This window comes from Leptonychotes weddellii, unplaced genomic scaffold (genome assembly GCF_054177405.1).
Source record: "Leptonychotes weddellii isolate Sample4059 unplaced genomic scaffold, ASM5417740v2 HiC_scaffold_6197, whole genome shotgun sequence".
Classification (NCBI taxonomy): domain Eukaryota; kingdom Metazoa; phylum Chordata; class Mammalia; order Carnivora; family Phocidae; genus Leptonychotes; species Leptonychotes weddellii.
In genome coordinates, this window is record NW_028030627.1 from 1 (window position 1) to 9011 (window position 9011).

At 42.8% G+C, this 9011-nt stretch overlaps 1 long non-coding RNA gene across 1 annotated transcript; it reads left to right on the top strand.

The window, feature by feature from the left end:
• Positions 1 to 6: 6 nt before the first annotated feature.
• Positions 7 to 8681, top strand: LOC145719671 (uncharacterized). The gene is made up of 2 exons (XR_014142536.1): positions 7 to 2998; positions 3369 to 8681. It is a non-coding gene; the product is annotated as an uncharacterized LOC145719671 (long non-coding RNA).
• The last annotated feature ends 330 nt before the right edge of the window (positions 8682 to 9011 follow it).

Below are 9011 nucleotides of genomic sequence, written 5' to 3' on the forward strand. Positions count from 1 at the left end.
GGCTTCTCGTATGCAACGTTGCTTACCGCAGGCTGATCTTTCTTCATTTGTAAGTGACTTTCAAGAAGTAAGGGATTCATCTCTGTTTACCAATAAAAAGACTTTTCAAGCTTAGGACTTGGTCTAGGTCCTTGATTTAGGGCTCTCCGTATAGGTACAGCACTTGTCACCCAGCAGCCTCTCCTTAAAGGCGGGGACTACCTGTTTCGGCGCCCACAGCTGGCCCAAGGCAGATCCTGTGCTCAGGAGAGCTGGGTGCGGATGTGGAAAGGACGTGCTGGGTTGGCAGGGGGCCGCACCTGAGGAGCTCCAGCTGATCTGAATTTTTCCAGAGTACTTGGAAGTCTGGATTTTTATGTGAAATACCCAGATTGACAACTTAGCAGAAAGCTAATTCAGTTTTTAAAAGGGACTGTGAAACAACGTCTAGGCTGTCTTTGGTCAGGAGGTCACCAATTTGAGGTATGGAAGTGAGGAGCTGGCTGTGAGGCTGGGGGTCTCCCAAGTACCAAGGTGTGGAGCTCCTTGCTTCAAGACATCACACGGATCCCACTTGCCCTTGTTCTCCCCCCGAAATCGATTCCATTTACTCAGAGAACTGTTTGAAGGTACTTGGTGAGAGCAAAGCACAGGCATAGGAAGGGGTCAGCTGTTTGATGTACGTTGTGCTGTGTGTCCTCACAGTCGTCCTTGGGAACCCACCTCTACTCCCTGCATGTCCGGACGCCCCTCCTCTCGTGCTCCAGGATCCTGTGACTCTGTCTTTGGTTGCCACTCCTCAGCCTGCTTTCCAGATTCAACTTAGGTGAAATCTCCTGCTTGTCAATGACTCGCTTTGCTTCCTGTTCTCTGGCAGCTTATACCTGTGTGAGTGTGTTGTGAACATTTTAGTTGGGCCTGGAAGTACACAGAAGACACGTTTATGCATGTGATCTGTCCATCTTTTTTTTGTTTTTTAAGATTTATTTATTTGCGAGAGGGAGAGAAAGAATGTGGTGCGGGGTGGGGAGACGGACAAGGGGAGAGGGAGAGAGAGTTCTCACGCAGGCTCTGTGCTGAGCACAGAGCCCAACACAGGGCTCGGTCCCACAATACTGAGATCATGACCTGAGCCAAAATCAAGAGTCGGACGCCTAACCGACTGAGCCACCCAGTCCATCTTTTTGACCTGGAGTCCTTTCTCCATTCCTATGACACTACCCCTTGTTTTTTTCACTTCCTGACTATCCTTCTGCATTATTTTGGGGTCTCTCTTTCTCCAGGCATCACTAAAAGCTTGTTTCCCTCTAGGGCTCTCTGTTCAACTCACTCTTCCCCTCGAGTCTCTTCCTGGGTGACCTCGTCTGCTGGCACCACTTCTCTGCTAATGACTCCAAAACCCTCACGTCCCGCCCTACAACATGGTCATGCTTGCGATTCTTTACCATCCACTGCCCACTAGATATATCATCACCCAGATTCCCAAGTCCTTGGTACCTACTTTTCAACCTGTTCGAAATTCAACGTATCCTCTTCCTTCTCTAGAACTGCTCTTTCTCCTTTTCTGGATTGTTGGCAATGTTGTCCCCTGACCATGAGCCACACTAGACACAGCGGAGTAACCCTCCACCCTTCCCTTCCCCTCATCCCCAGAGCTAATCAGTTATTTAGACCTTCCCATTTTCTACCCTAAATATTTCTCAGTCCTGTCCCCCAGTCTCCCATGGGGGGAGACTCCCATCCTCTGGAATAAAAGGTCAGAAAGGCCATCTCCCCTCCACTGTGAGGAACTAGATCTGGATCCCACATCTTATGAGGGGCAGCCTCATCCTGACCAAACTGTGCCGTCAAGTTTCTAAATCTGCTGGCAAAAGAACAGGGCCTCTGAGCTGTGTTTCAGAGCACAATGCATATGGTTTTACAGGGACGGTGCAGGCCAGAGAAATAAATCCAAGGTGCCCATCTTCGAATCCTTCTGTGTCACTGAAGAGCCTGCCATTTATGACAGTTGGCCTTGGCCAGCACTCACGTGCTATTTCCTGGGGAAAAAAAGCTGATTCCCGACACTGGAAAAGCTCCTGGGAAACTTGAACACGGGTACTAATGAAACGTCAAAGCCACGTCTGATCTTAGCATCCTGCCCCTGCATGCTACCCCAAGCTCCTTTTTATAAACGATACCATTTTTGTCTCACAACAGCCCAGTAAGAGAGGCTTAGCAAGGTGAAGGTCGCCTGATTAGTAAGTGCGGGGCTGACACTCAAAACCAACTCCACTCGTCTTCTAATCCTGTGCTCCTTTGACTGTTCAGCAGCTTCCGTGTCAGGAGTGGGGATTCTTGAAAGGTAAGGGCTTGACCACCTAATTAAGGGACCCCTGCTCCGTGGCAGGCCTGAAACACACAGATCGCTGTAAACTTGCAGTCTTTGCTTTGCCTCTGAATGTTCTGGAAGGAGAATAAACGCTCCACCTACAGAGTAACCCTGCAGCGCACACATTCACAGAGAGCTTACCGTGTGCCAGGCCTCCTTTTAAGTCTTGACTCTGTTAATCCGCGTGACAGCCTCTGAGGAAGGTTCCATTATCTTCATGTTATAGGTGAGAAAATCAGGGTGCAGAATGGTTGCCAATTTCCCACAGCCGGAGGCTGGATTTGAACCCAGCGATGGGACTCGCTATGCCTGCTCCCCAGCTCCTGAGCCCTTTCCTGTTCTCCTTCCCTGGGTTTCTGAAGCCCTCGTGGTCCCTTCTCTCCCCGAGCCTGTGATATCTACTCCATTTGACTTTTCTCCAGGACTGTCCAAGCCCCTGCCATCACAGGCAGCTGATTCTCCCAGGGACATGAGAGGTCGATACTCTGTGCTGGCTGGGTCAGCCCTGCTAGCTGTCCCGTATCTGTTTCAGATCCGGAGCCGGGTTGACGTCATCAGACACATGATGAAGAATGGTCTTTGCTGGGATGACTTGTATATAGGATTCCAAACCTGGCTGCAGCAGGATCCTGACATATACCAAAATCTGTAAGTCTGAAAATGCCTGCCACATGCAAGACCACTGCAGAGGAGGTCATGGGTGTATATAAGCAGAGTCAGGGCCTGACTATGCCCCCAGATTCTGATGGATATGTGAGATTCCACCATTAGAGCTTCATTCCTTTGTTAACCTGTGAAAAGCAAATCTTAGGAAAGTAGGAAAGTAATATTTTAAAGAGTCATAATTTTACATTCATACAAATGTGTTTCAGTCCCTTCTGGAAGTACTTTTTGGTAAAGGAGATGAAGGGACATTATTAGAGGGAAGGTGTGTATTTGGCAAGATGAGAATGAGGGGTGGTGTTATGTGACAAGGACATGGTCATTGAAGACAGTCCTTTCCTATGTCACATTTTAGCCTGTGCCCAGCCCCTTGTGAATTTAGTGGACTGGTTGGTTAAGGGGAATGACCCACTGAGTTTCTTCCTGCCTCCAATTCAAAACCATATAAGTGTCTCATTACAAAACTGTGTACATCTTTAAGATTATATCTGGAACATTTGAGCTGAAATGTCAGAAAGGCCAATTTGCCATTTTTATATTTGCAAAAGATCACCAAGAGGGAGAATCATTTCTTATCTTTACTACTGACCCTCTGAAAAATGCAGGAATTTAATAGTAAATAAGCAGAACTTACCATCTGGCTCTGCCTTGGCTTGCAAACACAGGCATGTCTTAAAATTTCCTTCTTTCTTTCTTTTACTTATTTCCTTTTGAATGTTTTCAAAAAATTTACATTTAGAAAATGCAAAGAATGTTGAAACTTGTAAAATAAAAAGTAAATAATCTACCCCACCCTTCCCACAAAACCCTGTTTCCTGCCTTTCCTCCACCCACTCTCCAGGGCAAACTCTTAATAACTCTCGATAAGCTCAATGGATAGCATCCCAGGCCAGTTTCTGAGTGTATCAACATTCATCTAAATAGAGTTGTTCTCAATAAAATGTCCCATATAGTTGGAGGGAAAAGTTTGTTATTGTTTTGTTGTTGTTTTAATGTTCTCCTAGTACATATGCTCTGTAACATTTTTTTTTTTACTCATCAGTGTATCTTTGGTATCCCTTGTGTTGAGACACACAGATCAGCCTCAGAAAAAAGTTTTTAAGGTTTTATTTCTAAGTAATCTCTATACCCAACGTGGGGTTTGAACTCATGACTGCAAGATCAAGAGTCACAGACTCCATCAGTTGAGCCAGTCAGGAGCCTCAAACCTCAAACTTTGTAATGGTTGTAAAGCATTTTAACTTTTGTTCATTTTCAACAGAACATATACCTGACTTCTTCTTCTGGAAAAAGAATGAAGCAGCTTTTGGGGAGATTTGAGAGGTTATTTTTCCTAAGAAAATAGTTTCCTCTTGGAAGCTTCTAGAATATTGATGCTAAAGACTATTTTGTTCTATTGTTTTGATAATGCAGGTCGTAAATGTAAGAGTATCCCCTAATGAATCTTGAGAAACAGTCACAGCCTAGTTTATCTTTGTCTCTCTTCAAATGGGATTTATGAGTTTATTTACTATTTTTCTGGTTATAAAAATAATATATCTCTACTACAGAAGATTTGAGAAAAGGTATTTAAAAAATTTTTTAAAAGTTAAATTCAAAAAAAATTCCAAGAAAAGAGTTAAAACCACAAATAAACCCACCACCCCAAGAAAGCCGTTTAGATCTTGGTGTCTGGTTAATCTTTCCTTTTCGTCTGCAAGCGCGTCCACACGCACTTTTTGTAAAAATAGAATCATATCATACAGACTTTTGTACCTGCCTGTTTACTGAACCATCTGTGATCTACCCATAAGCCATTTCTAACTTTTCACTATTTGAAACAGTGATTCGGCAAATTAACACGTAGGTGCGTCTTGCACACTCTCATAGTGATTTCCTCGGGACGCGTCCTGAGGGGTGGAGTGGCGGCATCCGGTGCGCTCTGCCTGGTCGTTCCAGCAAGCCAGTGTCCTCCCCAGGTACACACAGGAGAGGACTCACTCACCTGTACCCTTACTAGTGCCAGGGTCGAATGCTTTTGTGTACAGAATATAACTCTCTATTTTCACATAGGAGAATTCCTTAAAGCAAGGCCCGTCATGGTAAAATAAAAATAAGGCACAGTTGTCCTGTTGGAAGGGACTGCATTCAACACACTGAAAATGCTAGTCTACACGAAGAGCTGAAACAGTATGGAGCACACGCGATTTTATTCATGGTAGGCAATAAGGAAGGAAGGAACTGTGAATTTCTGTCTCCCACTGTCAGTATGACTTGCCTCTTAAACTGGGCATCAGTGTCCTTACCAGTAAAATTAAGGATCAAAGTAGAACATTTTTTTCAGTTGTGAAGTTCTTTGTTCTATACTTCAGTTTTTTGTTCTGTTCTCCAGGCTAGCACAAAGCATTGGGCTAGATCTTCTAAATTACGATTATAAGCTAGAGGGGATGCTAAGGGAATTCACATATAACTGGATTATAAGGTAGACTATATTTGTGTTACAAACACTGAGGGGAGAGAGATTACATCTGACCTTTTGAAATGACCAGGAAGAGCATTCTGGAAAAGGTAGTCTTTGGGTGGGGAGGGGAGGTGGTGTTCGGAGAGTGGCTCAGAGTTTGGGTTAAGTTCTTCGTAAAGCTGAAATGGAGGGGAGAGGTGGTAGAAAGAATATTCCAGACAGCAAGAGTGGGTGAAGTCAAAAGGAAAAAAAATGCAAGGTGGATTAGAGCCTTGGCAAGTCCTCCCAGGACTACAGAGAAGTGAGGGAGGCAGAGAAGAGGCATGAGCCGTGCTGGGAGAGTAGAGTCAGGGGGGCTCAGTGGAGATGCCGAGCATGGTCACTGGTTAGGAAAGCCAGGAAGCACGGAAGGATGGAGAAAGCACAGAGGTCAAGGTCTTGGAGCTGGAGCAGTTCCGAGAGATGGTCCGAGGTGCTTCTGTGTAAGCGGGTGGATGAACTGGAGCAGAGATGAAGGTAAGTCAGGAGGTCAGCGTGTGCATTTTGCACTTGCTGCGTCGGGGAAGCAATAAAGTATGGTGGTCAGCACCTCAGACTTGGAATCTGACTTCTCCAGTTAAAATCTTGGCTCTGTCACCTACCGTGTGACCTTGGGCAAATTAGTGAGCCTCCTGTGTGTCAGGTTTGCATCGGTAAAGTGGATCTAATAATAACACCTACCTCACAGGGCTGGGTCACGCGTCAGGCACTTCTGAAAGAATGAGTAGCACATGGTAAGTGAGGAGTAAACACGGACTGTCTCCACCTGATGAAATCAACAGGAGCGTCCTGTGACCTACAGTCAGTCACTTGGCGAATCCGGCAAAAGTTGGGAGAAGAGTCATAGTCCAGCTCACATTCCAGTTTCAGATTCCCACTGACCTTGAAGCTTCAAAGGCTATGTAACTCCAACTGATGAATAAGATTAAAAATTTGTCCCAGAGGCGCCTGGGTGGCTCAGTCGTTAAGCGTCCGACTGTAGATTTCAGCTCAGGTCATGATCTCAGGGTTGTGATATTGAGCCCTGCATGGGGCTCTGTGCTCAGTGTGGAGCCTGAGAAAGAGTCTCTCCCCTTCGCCTTCTGCCCCTCCCCCACTTGCGCGCATGCTCTAAAATAAATCTTTTTTTTTTTCTAAAATCTTTTAAAAAATTTGTCCCAATGCTGTAAAAAATGAAAGTATTAAAGTGAGATTTCTACTTAATATCTTTAATTCACAGAGATGCCAAACAAACAAAATTCAAGAATTTACTGATGCTACATCTTGAACACAGGAGGCTTATACCAAAGAGACTAAAAATGGGTAATTACATGTTGCACTTGTGAGATGTTCACATATCTTATGTTTGTGGGTCGCTACATAGCCAGATAATTTATGTTTTACTTATTCCATATCTAATTCTCTGGAAAAGAACCGATGACCATGCAGGAACAGATCGTCTATGGGAAACAAAGCGTAACGAAAGGAGATTGAATCCAAGCATTGAAGAAATAGAATGAGAGGAGACACAATTCTCTAGGGGACAACGAGGAAACCAGAAAGGGGTGGGGGAGCAAAAGTTGGGTTAGAAAAAGAGAAGAAAGAAGAGAAATAGATAAATGAATGACCATAAGGAAACAGGAAGGAGGAAAAACTTAAAATAGAATTGTAAAAGGAGAATGTACTAATAGACATTTTGTTCCTTAATAGATTGATTCCCCAAATAGGGTTCATTAAGAGAATCAGGTAAGAGGGCTCATGAGCTGTTTTTAGTTTTTCAGAAAGCTTTGTTGAAATCATACATTTGTCAAAACAAGGCTGCAGAAGCTTCCCTCAATGGTAAAATTTCACTGGGACTGAAATGATACTGATTCAGGGACAAAATTAGTCATTTCATGCTTATAAATTCTAATAAATGGAAAGTTCTTTGATTAATAAAAAATATGAATACTAACTAGTAAGAAAATAAGTTTTGTAGACAAAAATCTTTTAAAATCGATAGAAAAATCAATAATAAAAATCCATACCTTGAAAAAATTGGGAAATCCTCTTCTGAACATGTGAAAACATTGTTTCAGTGGTGAAGATAGGCAACTAATTTATCTGTTTCTGCTACTGACTGTAGTTTTTGATGATATTTGCAGGATTAAGGCACAGCCATGCAAATTTATCCCTAGAAAATGTGATTGTTCACAAGGTTTCTATTTTAACATGTTGATGTTTCTAATACAACACACACGCACACACACACACCTCTCTCATTGATTGAACATCAGAATTGCTTTTCTGATTATACATACTACCTCTTTAATTCTGAAGATACGAGAATCCAGGGGTGGAATTAATCTCCCTAAATACCTAAATTCACACTCGGTAACGGAAATGTTGATATGTTTTTCTTTGAGATTAATACCATTGATGTTCCATTACCCTGGCTCACCTCACACATTATACAGAAATGCTTGTAATTCAGGAATCCTATTTTGTCATTTACACTATATAATAAATTATTCAATTATTACTGAAAAATAAATGTAATATATATCAATAGAATGCATGTTAAAATGTATATGATGAGCAAATAAAGATTATTTTAAAATGTAGATATGTTTTCTTGCCACCAAGCCTATCTTTATTTTCATGCCGACTTTCCAGCTATGTCCTTTGGATACCCTCACTCCAGTAATTCTTTGATATCACCAAGACCTCCGGTCCATCGACCCTGCGTGTCCTCACTTTGCTTCTCACTCAGATTAGATGGTTCTTTTCTGCCTGCATCCACATCACCCTTCTCTTTCTTGTTCTACCCCACATCACCTGCCCTCTTTCCCTCTCAAATCTCATTTCCATGATGTAAGCCAAACACTATGAAGTTATCCTCTGCACCTTGCCCTGGAATCCACTGCATCTGTAAATCGTGTTACTTCTTCCTTACTAATTTGGATGCTTTTCTTTCTTTCTGTTGTCTGATTGCTGTGGCGAGGACTTCCAGTACTGTGCTGAATAAAATTGGTGAGAGTGGACATCCTTGTCCTGTTCCTGATCTTCGGGAAAAAGCTCTCGGTCTTTCACCATCGAGTATGAGGTTGGCTGTGGATTTTTCATATATAGCCTTTATTAGGTTGAGATATGTTCCCTTTAAACGTACTTTGTGGAGGGCTTTTATCATGAGTGGATATGGTACTTCGTCAAATGCTTTTTCTGCATCTATTGAAATGATCATATGGTTTTTATCCTTTCTCTTATTGATGTGATATATCAAATTGACTGATTTGCTTACATTGAACCACTCCTGCATCCCAGGAATAAATCCCACTTGATCGTGATGAATAATCTTTTTAATGTATTGTTGGATTTGGCTTGCTCATATTTTGTTGAGGATTTTCACATTTGTGTTTATCAGAAATATTGGCCTGCAGTTCTCTTTTTTTGTAGGTGTCTTTATCTGGTTTTGGTATCAGGGTAATTCTGGCCTCATGGAATGAATTTAGAAGTTTCCTTCCACTTCTATTTTTTGAAATAGGGTGAAAATAGGTATTA